The following is a 6,000-nucleotide window of genomic DNA, read 5'->3' as shown; positions in this document are numbered from 1 at the left end:
TTTACTGTAACATGAAACATAAAAATTACTTTTATGACCAATTACTTAATTTTTACTTAAAGACTCCCTTTCTCAGTTTATCCTTGGACTTGTTTCTTTTTGTTTAGAGCTGTGGCTTTGGACTTGTATTTGCAAGATTCATCAGCATTATTTATTCAGCTTTCAAAAGATAATATGAACATTGTTAACATAGAACAGCACAGGAACAAGCCTTATGGCCCACGATATCTGTGTTGAACATAAAGCAAAACTAAACTAATCCCTTCTGCCTGTGCATGATCCATATCCAGCCATTCCCTACAGTATCTGCTTCCATCACCATACCTGGCAGCATGTTCCAGACACCACTCACACTCTGTGTATAGAAAACTTACCTCACACATACCCTTTAAACTTTCCCCCTCTCATCTTAATGCTATGCCCTCTATTATTTGCCATTTCCATTCTGAGGGAAAAAATTATGACTATCTTTCCTACCTAATAATTTTAATAATAAATTTACTCTCATCTATATAATCTCACCCTGACCACTTCCTGTTTGCACTGTGCTTTGATTTTAGAAAAAATGCTACTACATAAGGCTGTGATTTTTTGGCCTTCTTACTCAGAGTATTCCTCTGCTGCGCAGGCCCCAAGGATTTTTCCCATCGATGAAAAATAAAAGACAATAAAAATAAAATAAAATTTAAAAATCTTGAGATTCTCTCCTGTCAATCACTGCCATGAAGACCACGCCCCTTATGGTGGGAGGGGGAGGGACTATAAAACCCGGATGTGTGGGCGTGGCTCAGTCAGTATGCAAGATGGCGAAGGAGAGGTCATGACTCTCTGTCTGAGCTGGGCAACTACAAAACACTGTGAGTATGCAATGTACTTGAATAAATAATTTGTTAGCCCTTAATGAAAATGAAATGAGTTGTTTAGCCTGCCCTGTGCTTGAGACTGCAATGGCAATGGAAATGAAGTGAAAATGCATTGAGCTGTTTGGCTTGAGCCTGCCCTGTGCTTGAAAGTGCAATGGCAATGGAAATGTAAAGAACATGCAATTAGCTGTTTGGCTTGGGCCTGCCCTGTGCTTGAAAGTGCAATGTCAATGGAAATGAAGTAAATTGCCATCAGCTGTTTGGCTTGAGACTGCCCGGTGCTTAAAAGTGCAATGGCAATGGAAATTAAGTGAAAATGCAATCAGCTGTTTGGCTTGGCCTGCCCTGCCCTGTGCTTGAAATTGAAATGGCAATGGAAGTGAAATGAAAATGCAATGAGCTATTTGGCCTGCCCTTTGCTTGAAACTGCAATGCAATTGGAAATGAAATGAAATGAGTTGTTTGGCCTGCGTGAAACCACTATTAGCCGAGAAACCTGTCCCTTTTGCCCAAAATGCCCGTATTAGCCCAGGAGGAGCATTTTGGCCCAAAAGGCCCGTGCCAGGCCCGGAAAAGGCCAGAAAAAGTGCCTTTCACTGAGATTTAACTCTGATTTCTTTTTTTAAAGAGCCCCTTCAGCCCATCAGGCCTGTACTAGCCCAGGAGTTCCTTCGGCCCATCTGTAAGTATTCCCCCTGCAAGTATTAAACCTCACCCCAGTATTTTTCTCCCTCCCTTCACTTGCTCCCTGTGAGATCCAGGCCAGGCTAAACTTTCCTCCTTCCTTTGGTTGGGCGATCGTTTCGCCGAACACCTCCGCTCGGTCCGCAATAACCAAGCTGACCTCCCGGTGGCTCAGCACTTCAACTCCCCCTCCCACTCCGTCTCCGACCTCTCTGTCCTGGGTCTCCTCCATGGCCACAGCGAGCAGCACTGGAAATTGGAGGAACAGCACCTCGTATTCCGATTGGGGAGTCTGCATCCTGGGGGCATGAACATCGAATTCTCCCAATTTTGTTAGTCCTTGCTGTCTCCTCCCCTTCCTCAGTCCCCCTGCTGTCTCCTCCCATCCCCCAGCCTTCGGGCTCCTCCTCCTTTTTCCTTTCTTGTCCCCGTCCACCCCCGCCCCCAATCAGTCTGAAGAAGGGTTTCGGCCCGAAACGTTGCCTATTTCCTTCGCTCCATAGATGCTACTGCACCCGCTGAGTTTCTCCCGCTTTTTTGTGTAACCTTTCCTCCTTCCTTGCTGTGATTTGCAGAAAAAGATGAAAATGTCTAAAATTGATTCTCCACCCTCTCTCTCACAGTCTCTCACCTGTTTTAGCCAGAACTTCTGGCAGTTTCTGAGCTGGCAGCCCACCAGGCCTGGCAGTGACTGAACTTCCAGCCCACCAGGCCTGAGTGACTGAGCTGCCAGCCCAAGAATCCATTCAGCCCACAATGTCCACACTGGCCCTCTGGAAACCGGTGAGTCCTTCGGCCCACAACACCCTTGATACTAGCACTCTGAGGGCCAGAAAGGTAGACCCGGCACAGGGACCCCCCCCCCCCACCCACCCCCCCCCCCCCCCCCCCCCCCCACTGGCCAGCAATATTGGGGTGGAATTGGTGGAGAGGTGTGGAATATTGCGTTGGGGGACCAGCCAACGGGTCCCACTTAGTCTAGTAATTTAATAAACATTGATCAGGTCTCCCCTCAGCCACCAGCATTCCAGAGAGAACAATCCAAGTTCATCCAATTAATTTATAATTAATACCCTCTAATCCAGACATCATCCCAGTACACCTCTTCCACATCCTCTCCTGAGTCTCCACAATACAATGCAATACACAATACAATTTATTTGTCACTTGAACCTCATAGAGGCTCAAGTGAAATGTTGTTTCTGCAGTCATACATACAAGAAAAAAAAGACCCAAGACACAACACAATTTACACAGACATCCATCACAGCGCATCTCCACCTCGCTGTGATGGAAGGCAAAAAAACTTATCTCTCCCCTGCACTTCCCTCTCCCCCCGATGCCAGAGTCAAAGTCAGAGCCCACACTGGCCCTTCACATCCTTCCTGTAATAGGGAAACCAGAACTGCAATTCATATTCCAAATGTGGCTAAAGCAAAGGTGTAACATGACTTCCTGACTCTTAGACTTAATGCCCAACTGAAGAAGGAAAGCACACTATATGCCTTCTTTATCACCCTATCTATCTACTTGTATTCACACTTTCAGGGAGCTATAGACTTGGACCCAAGTTCCTTAGGTACATCATTGCTGTCAAGAGTCCTGCCAACAGCTGTGTACTTTCCCCTTACATTTGACCTCCCAAAGTGCAACATCTCACAGTTATACACCTCACAGATTTATATCTTGCTGTGACCTTTGACATCCTTCTTCGCTGTCCACAACATCACCGTTTTTTGTGTCATCTGCAAATTTAGCAAGCAATCTATCTGCTTTTTGTCCGAGACATTTATATATGTCACAAACAAGTTCAACAACGTTCCCACCATTGATCCATGTAGAACTTCATTGGTTACAGATATCCAGCCAGAATGCAACCCGTTTACCACTACTCTCTGTCGCGGCGCCACCCGTTTATTTCCCGACGGGTTGCGCCACAAGTCGGCAGCCTCGCTAGCAGCTGTTCGCCATTTCGAGTTTTTTTTTTGTTTTTAGTATGTCTAAAAGTGTTTTAGTGTGGGGGCGGGGAAGGGGGAAACTGTTTTTCAATCACTTACCTCGGTGGAATGCGACTTTTCTCCTAGTCGCATTTTCGCCCTCCCTCGTGGCCTAACAGCATGGATTAGTGTGGCCTCACCCGTAGTCGGGCCCGGAGCTTCAGCAGCGGGCGCAGCGCGGATTTTCCATCGCGGAGCCGGGCAATCCCACACCGGGGGTCGCCAGAAGAAGTGCTCCGATCGCTGGCCCGCGGACTACAACATCCTGAAGCCACGGTCTGCGGAACCTCTAGCCACGGGCGCAGCGTGGCCTTTCCACTGTGGAGTCTGGGATACCTTGCTGGGGATCGCCGGAGAAGAGCTCCGACCGCCAGCCTGCGACCTATAACATCGTGAAGCCGCGGTCTCCGGTAGGAAGCGACCGATTCGGGACCTCCAAGCCGTTCGTCCGTCCCGACGACGGGTTTTGATCATCCCGACGAGAGGGCTTGTACATCGGGCCATTCGTAGCGGCGACTGCGGGTTCATGGCCCTGACCACGGTTGAACAAAGGAGGAGGACTGACTGGACGTTATTGCCTTCCACCACAGTGAAGAATGTTGATTCCACTATGGTGGATGTTCATGTTGTATTCTATTGTGTAGTGTGCTCTTTTTGATTGTATGGCTGCATGGTAAATCAAATTCCACCGTACCCTAATTGGTGCATGTGGCAATAATGGGAACTTGAACGAACTAAAATGCTCTTTCTGAATCCAAATTTCCAAGTCACTTTGGATCCTATGCATTGGAATCTTCTGGATCAGACTATAATGAGGGACCTTACCAAATACCTTACTGAGGTCCATGTAGACACCATCCACTTCCCTACCAATAATAAACTAAATTAAACTTGACTAACCCCTCATCAATCACTTTTGTCACCTCCTCAAATCATGCCCTGGACAAAGCCAAAATTTGGAAACAACGAACTACAGATGCTGGTTTACGCTGGAGTAACTCAACGGGCCAGGCAGCATCCCTGGAGAAAAAAAGGATGGGTGACATTTCATGAAGGGACCTTTCTTCAGACTCTTCTCTCAGTCTGAAGAAGGGTCCTGACCTGAAATGACACCCATCCTTTTTCTCCAGGGATGCTGCCTAACCCGTTGAGTTACTCCTGCTCTTCAGGATAATGCCATGCTAGCCGTCCCTAGTTAACCCATTCTCTTTCAAAGGGGAGAAAATCCTAATCCTGAGAGTCCTTACCATTGCACCTTTCATTGTTGCACCCTTTTTAAAATACCTCAAAGTTTTTGCTACATTTTGGCACACTGTGAATATTTTAATATTTTAAATAATGTAATGTTTATTGTCTATTTTTATTGGTATGTTGTCTGTCTGTGTTTTTAATATTACTTGCACATTTGGAGTATGGGGAAACGTAATTTCAATCTGTGTAACTACTGTTGCATAATTGAATTGACAATAACGTTTACTTTGAACTTTGAATTAGCTTCCCTACCATTGATTCACCAGTCTATAATTTCCTCGATTATGCATATTTCCATTGGAGTCACAGAGTTATGAAGTCACAGAGCACAGAAACAGTCTCTTTGGCCAACTAAGATGCACATCTATATTTCCTATCCATGCCCCTGTTCAAATGTATTTTAAATGTTTTAATAATACCTGCCTCAATCACTTTCTCTGACAACTTGTTGCATATACATACTACACTCTGTGGAATAAGTTGTCCTTGGTGTCATTATTAAATCTTTCTTCTCTCACCATAAACCAATGCCTTCTACTGCTTGATTCCCCAACCCTGGGAAAAAGTTGTATGCATTCACCGTATCTATGCCCCACAGCAGTTTATACACCTCTGTAAGAACATCTTTCAACCTCCTACACTGCAATGAATAAAGTCCCAGCTTGCTCAACCTCTCAGTATAACTTAGTCCCTTGAGTTCTGGCGACATCTTCATAAACTTTTAGCGCAATTTTTTTGAGAACTGAACACAGTATTCCAACTTCACCAAAGTTTTGTACACTTCAACATAACGCCTCACCCTTCTAGATTCAATGCCCTAACTGATTAAGGCCACTGTACCAAAAGCCTCCTTCACCACACTGTCCACCTTCAACTTTCATCACTATTTGCATTATGGAGAAAATTGAGAAGCTTTATTGAGATGAAAATATTATTGAGAAAAGTATTAAAAAGTAGCTTTGTTTGGGGAAAAAACCCATTTTAATACTATATTGTATATCAGTGCTTCTTAAACTATTTTAGTGTCATTCACCCTTGAGTCTTTATCACAAAATTTCATTCACCCTCAACTAAATGTTCTTATGTTTTTTGGTAATTTCCGTCTTATTCTCCCTTGTGCATAATTTTATATATAATTTAATCCACTTTATCCACTGCTTGCTTTCCACCATGTAGTAGATTGGCAACGATTTTCAAACACGGTT

Source organism: Leucoraja erinacea, chromosome 1, assembly GCF_028641065.1.
Source record: "Leucoraja erinacea ecotype New England chromosome 1, Leri_hhj_1, whole genome shotgun sequence".
NCBI classification, from domain to species: domain Eukaryota; kingdom Metazoa; phylum Chordata; class Chondrichthyes; order Rajiformes; family Rajidae; genus Leucoraja; species Leucoraja erinaceus.
Note: the sequence above shows the minus strand (reverse complement) of the source record.